Below are 10140 nucleotides of genomic sequence, written 5' to 3' on the forward strand. Positions count from 1 at the left end.
GATGTCGGTTAAATCTTCTTCACTGCTCGATTTTTCTCTGTGGATGAATGGATACAGGTTTGTGGTTTTCTTGCTATATCTCCCTAAAGGATAAAGCTTTCTTATATTTTTTATGGCTGTTGTTTTGTCCTGATGTTGTTTGTCTCATGGCTGCCGTTTTGCTAAGTTTTCAATCACTTTGACCATTTTACCCCTATTTGGTTGTTCTTGGTGTGGTGTTTGATTGGTATCTGGCTACCACTTTTCCATCACCATTTCCTCTAGATTCCAACTTTTTAGGACACTATGCTTCCAGTTTTCAAGGTTTGGTCATATGTGTTTGAACTTTGAAGTCAAAGTTGTATGTGTATGTATGTGTCTTTAGTTGCTGTAAATTAAAAAAATCAAAGCGTTTATTCTTCTTGCATACAATCTTGATTTCTAATGTTAGTATCTTAATTCACGTTTTCTGGTAATTAGGATGTCGACATCTTTTCATCTTCATAAATAATCCATACCTATTGTTTTATTTTTTTGGAAATTTTGTCTTAACGGTTGGAAACTTGAGATGTGATTTGATTTAGCCACTTACGAGGTTGAAAATACATTAAGGTTTGTATTTCTTTCAATCCCTTCATTTATGTATGTTGCCACACCATCATTATACTGTATACCTTATTATCGCATGACATGTAGCACCCGGTTCCTAGTATGAATTTCATGCAAGTATTGTTCATTTTTTTCCTAGAACTCGGCGAGTTGATGGCCAACTCGACGAGTAGGAGCGATTTGGACCCGGGAGTTTAATGACCTACTCGACGAGTCGGCAGCCAGACTCGACGAGTAGGCCCTCACTGGATAAAACCCTAATTTAAGGGATTGCACCCTATTTAAACATCTCATTCAGCCTCCCTTCATCCCTATTGCTCTCAGAACTCTCCATATCAAACCCTAATCGTTTGTGTAAAGATCTAAGGCCTTTGTGGCGGTTTTTGGTGATTTTGGACCATAAGAAGGAAGGAAAAGGCTTGAGGAATCAAGAGGAGGCCAGAGGAGTTCGAGTTTGTGCACCCTCTGCAGTTCTTTAGAGGTATAAAGCTGATACCTTGCTCATTCATGTTTTAGATCCCTTTTGGGGTGATTTAGGGCTTTTAGGAGCCATTCTTGGTGACCAACCATGAGTGCAAGCATGGTTGGGGGCTAAGACTCCAGATCCAAAGTCTTTGAGGGGTTACAAGGCAGAAAGGGACTGATTTTGGAGCCTTAGAGAGCCCAATGCACCTTAAGAGTATCATTTAGGGCCATTTGAGCTCATAGTCCCATGCATGTACATAAAGTTTGTAACTTTACGTGCTAGATCGGTCCTAGAAGCCTAGATCTATCTTTTGGTCAAGTGTTGTACGTCAGAAATCGAGAAATAAGGCTTGGTCATTCTCGACTCGGCGAGTCGTTCTTGGGACTCGGCGAGTCGTTCTTGGGACTCGGCGAGTCCATGGCTTGACTTCCCTTTTTTGTTATAGTTCGAAGGAACCCAGTGAGTGTTAGAGTGGTCTTAAAGGGGTCCGGGGGAATGACCCAACGCATTGGACTTAGCCATAGTCCTGGGGATCATAGGACTCGGCGAGTGTATGAACAGACTCGGCGAGTCCAAGGCAATCTCCCAACGTTCGAAGATGAACTCGACAAGTTGTTCATACAACTCGTCGAGTCAAGGGCAGACTTGTTCAAAGGATGGGGATGAACTCGACGAGTTGTTCATACAACTCGGCGAGTCGGATGAAGGTTTATTCGAGGATGTTTTAGAAGGAGAACTCGTCGAGTCGTTGCTAAACTCGACGAGTAGGGGCGTGAAGAAGGGCAGATGAAAGGATAGGGACTCGACGAGTTGGCGGCCCAACTCGACGAGTCAGGTCAACTGGAAGTTGACTTTGACTTTGACTTGGTCAGGGGTAAAATAGTCATTTTACCCTAAGAGTAGTTATCAGTGTCTGATTAAGTGTTTTATGGATTTATAGCCGGAGGATCACCGGAGCAGCAGTCAGACATCTACCGATCAGCTCTTCAGTAGTCAGCCTTGCGAGGCGAGTTACCTTCCAGTAGCGGTGGGTCTACGGCCACAGTGTCGGCCCACCAGTAGGAGTTGTATGTTAGATGACTGTCTTTGTGATATTCATCTAGGTTTGCTACTACCTGATGTGTTATGTGCTAGTATGATATGATGATATATGCTAGTAGCAGTAGGGGAGATAGTTCCCAAGATTTCCGGTCGATAGGGCCGAAGGGGGTAGTCACACCCAGTCATGCTAGATAGAATATGATTATGTGTTATATGTTATGTGGTAGTAGTAGAGGGGTGAAATAGTCCCCAATATCCGGTCGAGAGGACCGAAGGGGAGGCCAGCACCCAGATATGCTAGGCAGTATCCGGTCGAGAGGACCGAAGGGGAGGCCAGCACCCAGATATGCGAGGCAGTATCCGGTAGAGAGGACCGAATGGGAGGCCAACACCCAGATATGCTAGGCAGTATCCGGTCGAGAGGACCGAAGGGGTAGGTCGGGCACCCAAATATGCCTGACAGTATATGTATGTTATGTGATTGTATGGTATGCGGTACGATGGGGGAACTCACTAAGCTTCGTGCTTACAGTTTTCAGTTTTGTTTCAGGTACCTCTTCAGCGAAGGGGAAGGAGCCGACGCGGTAGCTGCACATCATACACACACCCGTTGGTTTTCCGCATTATGAGATTCTTGGGATTGTACTCTAACGTTGTTATATTTATGGTTTGGTTTTCAGACATGAGATATTAGTTTTATGAAATGATAAGTCTTTACTATGTCTTCTTATAGAGGTTTTATAAATCAATTAATTAAAAATGAAATTTTTGGACTCGAAATTTGGGATGTTACAAGTTGGTATCATAGCCTTGGTTTGAGGGATTCGGACACACCCTCGGGGGTGTCTGGACTCAAACCGAGGGATTAAAAGATTTTTACAAAGAAATTGGTTTTCTAAAAGCTAAGTTAAAAGTGTTAAGAAAGAACAAGGTGTGTGATGTGCGCGACCGGCCGAGCTCAAGTAAGTTTTTCCCCAAAGTACCCATACAAGTTTATGTTATGATTATCAGTTCAGTAGAACAGCATGCTATATTAGAACTAAGGATCTAGGAGGATGTCTTATGTGCCTGTTATGATTATCAAAGACTTTTTTTTCGCAAATATTCTTTTGTATCATGGGAAAAACATCCAATATAGGTGAAATTTTCGCTAACATATAATGTGTATTTTTTTCTCATTTGCATCGTACAATTTTAAAAAACTCGTTCTATCCATTTTTGAAATAGACATTTTGAAATGTTGTATATTATTGATTTTTCAACGGAATGTCAAATTTTAAGCTCTTATATTGTATCTAATTCTCATTTGCTATTGTTCTTTAGTTTTTTTGTTATATTTCAGTAAAAACCGAAGTATTTTCTCGAAATTTCATGATTGTTCATCAGATTTCAATTTTTTTTAATAAAATATTAGAATAGTTTTTTTTCTGCCTGAAATCTGGAATGCAGAATTTGAGTTTGAAGCATTTTTTTGACGGAATAAAATATTTTTTATGGGACAAAGTTGGTCCAAAATAGTATAGTACGTCCCATTCGGATAATGATTGTTATTTTTTCAAAAACTCACTTATATCATCAAATTTTCAACCAAATGTTATATTTTAAGCTCTTGTATCGGATAAATTTTTCATTTGTCATGTCTCTTTAGCTTTTTGTTTGTTAGATTTCAATACAAACACCAAAATATTTTTTTGATATTTCGGAATTATTCATCGGATTTCAGATTTTTTTTGAAATTTCAAAATAGATTTTTTCTGCAAGAAATCCAGAATGCGGAATTTGAGTCTGCAATGGTTTTTTTTCTTCAAAAAAATATTTCTAAATTCTAATGTAACATAAAACTGGTCCAAAATAGTACCGAATGTCCCGGTCAGATCATGATAGTCCTTTTTTCAAATCTTAAAATATTGATCATTTAAAAAACAATATATTTTTTTTGTAAAGATTCCTAAAATGTACGTACAGAAGAAAATATATATAGTTATATTACTTTTAAATCAAAATAGGAAACCAAAAGTTAATTAAATGAATGGGCCTAACGTTGTATAAGCCGAATCTAACCATGTACGAATATTTTATTAAATTGGGTTTTTCCAGAACAAGTAAATCTAAAAGACAATTTGGGTATTGGGCCGGGCTTTTTAGATAGTTTCAAATATAATTAGTTTAATATGCGAAATACGCCAAGAGCCCAAGAGTATAATAAACACACCCATTGATAAGCTGCAACCGGGCAAATTTAATAATAATAACAACAATAATAAATAAATAAATAATTTAATAATAGTAGGATGTGAAAACGTAATATGTAGGGATGATCTACGGGCCAGATCCAGACCGAACCAGCCCAAAGACCGAAAACTGAATTTTGAATTATCTTGACCAAAAACTGGACCGGTTTAGGGCGTGCCAGATTTGGTTCCCAAACCGGTTCTTGGTTCTTGGAGCGAATTAGATCATTTGTTGGGCTTCATATAACTTGTTTGACCATTTATAGTGTATAGATTGTAAAAATGTAGAGTAAAATGCAACATTGAGTTTGTGAGTATAAGGTAACTAAGGGTACAATATTTTATGCACAATGTATAACTATATGCATGAAGTTCGACTTTAGTCCCACTAACTTGTATGATTCGTCACCTACAACCCCTCTATTTTATAAAATGATATTTTCCACCCTTTTACTTTTTAAAATATCACGTTCACCTCTACACCTTCAACTTTGTAAAATATCACTTTCACCTTTTATTTTCTAAACTTTCATGTTTATCCCCATGTCTCCATAGTATATATATATATATATATATATATATATATATATATATATATATATATACTATGATTTTCCCTCATCTACTTTCGTAATACAAGTAAAACCCATAACAAAGCGCGAGCTCAATTACTAGTTCAAAACTAAAATGGTAATTTTTTTGGTTCCGAAATGAAGAATGGTCATTACTCAATCTCTTTCGGTGACGAAACCCACTGCATTCCAATTGTTTTCAAACAAAACACTTCACATATAACTAATACCTTAAAAAAACATTTTAATAAAAAAAACATTTTGCATATGCCTAATATGCTTTTCGAGTACAAACACAACTTGCTTCACATAATTTTGGAATATTAATTTTTTAAGTAATCTCTTCTACATCTAATCTAAGGCCTAAAGTGGCATGATTCACGTCGATCTAATAGAAAATATAAAAAAAAAATTCACATACACCGGTCCGGTCCGATTTTTTTTCAAAATTTTTGGGCCCGTTCCGGCTTTTACCTAAAGACCAATTTTATGAAAACAATAGAATCGGGAACCAATCTGATTATAGGTAAATTTGGTACGGTCCGGGTCTGGGTCCGGTTTTTTCCGGTCAAGTTCGGTTTTACGGGTCTTACTCTCATACCTAATAATATGTATGTATCGAGCATGATCTTTTTCCCATGCCTCAAAATATTTTGTGGAGTGTAAAAGAGTAAACGTCACTCTTGAGCATCCAAATGATGATATCAAGCTAACAAACTTAATAAGATTTGTTTTTTTTTTTGGAAACGGCGAATCCTTATTCTAATAAATGAATAGTTTTAATCTTTTTTTGCCAAGTGTCACTCTAATACAACTCCTCATTAATATTATGTCATGTGTCATGTAGATATATTAGACAACTAATCTCAAAATTCAAATTTACATTTTCTAATAATATGTTAAATTTGAAGTTATAATAACTTTAAAATTTGATATATCTCTTAATTAATAATTTATTTAAAATGTCTTATTTTAAAATAATTGATTAATAATTATAAATTTTTATTATAAAAGTTTAATTAATTTTATAACAGTAGTTCACACGGGTTATAAACTAGTAATATATAAAGAACCCAAGCTTAGCAAGAAACTAAGTGGGGACAAAGATATCAAAGAGATCAAAGTTTTACAAGGAAATTAAAGAGGAAAAGCAATATGTTGATTATTGTTAGGTTCTCTTCTAATTAATATGTTGATTTTAGGATTATTTGCGTGAAACCGTCAATGACAAACTATAACAGGAAGTTATAACTTTTATATTTTTTAGAAACATGTGGAAGCTTTTAAAAATGTGAATTTATATAAAAACTAAAAGATAAAATCAGTGGACCAGAATGACATTTTCTACTACATAAGATAACACATTAAATCATACTTTTTAAAACCCAGATAAAAATATTATAAAAAATCCAATCCACACAGTTTCTTATATCCAATGCTAAACCGTCGGTTCGATTATATGATTATATCCAATCGGGGACTGGACCTAATTTTGTTTAAGTTGGTAATTTGGACATGGAGCTAAATATCAACTTCCGTTTTAATATGTGTAATCAAGGTATTATCAATAAGTTAGTATTTGCATATACTATAGGCATATAAAAAGTTCGTAAGACAATTCTAACAATATTCTTTGTTTCTGAGTAAAATGCCATGAAGAATTATTATATTTGTATACCTTAGTAATATTTTCTAATCTCGAAAAGACATTAATTTTGATCTGATATTTGAAATACCCGTTAAAATAAGTACATACTAACAAATATATGACGAAAAAATTATTTTAAATACTTTTTGGAAATGTTTTTGAAGACTATTCTTCCTCATATCCACACTCAATGGACAAGAAAAGCACATGCCAAAGAGTTATGACTTGTGACGCCACATGCATTAATCATAAAACATAACTTGTCTTGAATATAAAAACAATTACTTTCTTTGTTTTAAATGTTTGTCTTGTTTTTCTTGTTTAAAGATTTATTCAAAGGCATCTCATCGAAAATATAACATTATTACTTTCGGTTTATTGACAAAAACAAATAAAATAAAAATTATAGTTATATTATTCTAATAATCAATGAACATTTTTGTATTAAAAAAAAAGCAAAGAATATGGTAATATTAAAGTTAGAAATGCCAACACCAATGAGTTTGTTCCAAGTTAATGGTTCGTGACTCGTGAGTCACTTAAAACCAACTTTGTCGGACTTGTATTTCTTTATTCTCTTTTATTTTTTTAACACGAGATTAAAAATTAAAAACTTTAATATAACCTCTGTTTATAAAAACCTGATAAATCATGTCAAAATGAGTGAATCTTTGTCACCATTTAACAACACACGTCGAGTTTTGGTTGCAAAATTTGAATTTAAAAATCTTAAACTATTTTATTTTGTTTTTTTTTTTCCACAAAATGACGTTAACCATGTGGATTTTCTTGCTGGATATAATAGAAAACTCCATTATCTGTAACAAATAAATCAATTATTAATCCATCAAATGACGTAAAAAAGAAAATATAAAGAAAAATGAAAAAGGTGATAATGAGGGGGAATCAGAAGGTTCGTCAAAGGATTCTGGATCATGTGGGCGGCCTCTTTGGCATTTGGCAATTGGTAATTGGTAATTGGCAGGCGGGATTTAATATACTTTTTATATATATAATGTTGAACTTATATTAAATATGGTTTATAAATTACAATTGTATCATATACGTAGATGGTAATAACACTCTTTTTAAATGTAATGAAAATGATGTAAGGTAAAGATTATCATCACTCTTGTATTGATTATCAAAAGTATATAATATTGATGATTGCTAAAGATACATGGAATCGTTAAGGGTCCGATATAATGAAAGAGAGTATGATCAAACATGTGATAAATCACCAAAAGTTCGGTTGGTAATCTCGTGTTTGAAAGGGTATTAAAGTTATGTAGGCACCAAAGACTATAATATGAACATATTAGTAATGACTTTGTTCTTTGGTATTTATAGTTCATGGGCATTGTTTAATTGGTTCTAGGATAATATATTTGTAGATGTGGTAAAGTGTTTGAGTTTCAGCTGTATAATGTACATGTTTTAGTTTAAATATTTGATTTCCTTCTTTCTTTCTTCTTTTGCTTTTGGAAAGTACTCAAAGCTAGGATTGGGGAGGACTCCTATTTAGAGATCCGTGGTATCAACTTTGTCTCATCTTTTTGTATCATAAACATATTTTTGTTGTATTGTAAAATATATCGGTTTCATAAAGATTGCAATGATATAATTCAATTATATAAATCAAACCTTGCCTTCCCGGCTTCGTAATTAATTAGTTGATTGATTTCTTCTCTTATGAGTTGTAAGATTATTGTTAATATTTTTAAACACCTCTTTCTGTATTTTGGTAATCAAACAATTATTTCAAAGTTAAAACTATGAATAATATGCATTTTAACTTTTTATTTGAAACAGTTTTGTTACAACGGCAGTATTTTATTTTATTATTATTTTTTTTTTGAGACAATTTTGCTATAACGTAAATATCTTCATGTTTTTATTTATTGAGTTAATGTGAGTACGACGTAATAGTAAAAAAGCTATTTTTTCTTGTGGATTTAAGAAACTTATACAAAATGATTTTAAGAAAAGTACTTTAAAAATACTTTTCTAGCATGTTGCAATGCAATAGCGTAACAGAGGGTATAATTTAGGAATGTGGTATGATGTCATCCATTATTGCATTAGGAATTTTGCACCCTTTTTAGGTTCGTTATGATTGAGGAGACCATTGTTTACGACTTTACGCGTCGTCTCCATTCGGCACATGTTAAGTTGCGAACCTTTCAAAAAAAATATTATTTTTGACATATCTTCATTTGTATTTTGTTTTGAATGGCGAAATATTATTTAAAACATATTGGTAAGACTTTATAACATTAAAAAATACAAGAAATAAAATTAAGACAAAACTGTAAAAATGGTCTTGTGGTATTCAAAAAACTTTAAATAGGATCAAAAAAGTTTTCAACTTGCATGGATGGTTTGGTCCCTGAAGAACTTGAAAAGACTGTTTTGCCTTTTTTATTTCTTTTTGCCTTTTTATATTTCCTTTAATAATTTGTTAATTAAAAAATAAAAATGAAAGAATTGAGCCCACCCCACCCCTACTGATACTCTCTCTTTCTCTCTCATATCTTCTTCTTCTTCCTCTCTGCAAATCAAACTCTCTCTTGAAGGTGGGGTTTTTCTTTCGTGGTCTGAAACAAAGATGGAGAAGGTCATATCTGAAACGAAAACCACATACAAAACTCTACCCGAAGAACATCGCATGAAACGAAGACAAACTCCAATGAACACCGCTTGGAACACACCTAATGAACACCACCTGGAACAATGATGAATTTAGGAGATTCACCATCGACGAAGATTTGAAGTTAGCGGCGGAGCAAGAGCGTCTTCCTCCTCTCCATCGGAGATCCATCCAGAGACACTACCATCGACGTTGTTTGGTTGTAGCATAATCGGAAATCCAAATTTGTTTGTGGTTTGTGGGTTTCGTTACCTGCAAACAGAGCCCAACTTCATTGTGTCTTCTTCCCTAGGGAAAAGTAGAATACCGGATCGGAATCCACACAACCCAAATACATTACATCCGATTTCAAACCCAAATACATCGCTTCTTCTGTCAGTTCCATCAACCATCAATTTGTATGTGTTTATGTTAATCGTTATTCCTAAAAACCCAGAAATCAATTTGTGTGCGTAAAATTGGAGGTGGGAATTATAAAACTTGTATCTTGATGCAACTTTTAAAGATGATTGAAATCGATATTTTACAATCTATGTTTCAGATGTAGAACACTAAGTGTATCCGGAACAATGTTCATGAGAGAGAGAGAGAGAGAAATAGAGAATCGTTAGAGGTGGGGTGGGCCCAATTCTTTCATTTTTAATTTTTAATTAATAATTTATTAAAGGAAATATAAAAAAAAGAAATAAAAAGAGCAAAACAGTCTTTTCAAGTTCTTCAGGGACCAAAACCACAGGAAAATCCTGATTTTGGACCATCAATGCAATGCAAGTTGGAAACCTTTTGGACCCTATCTAAAGTTTTTTGAATACCACATGGACCAATTTTACAATTTTGTCTAAAATGAATTATATACCATTTTCTATATATATATATATATATATATATATATATATATATATATATATATATATATATATATATACTAAACTGCAAAATTGGTC

The sequence above is a fragment of the Lactuca virosa genome, chromosome 3, assembly GCF_052849685.1.
Source record: "Lactuca virosa cultivar CGN04683 chromosome 3, Lactuca_virosa_CGN04683_v6, whole genome shotgun sequence".
Taxonomy (NCBI): domain Eukaryota; kingdom Viridiplantae; phylum Streptophyta; class Magnoliopsida; order Asterales; family Asteraceae; genus Lactuca; species Lactuca virosa.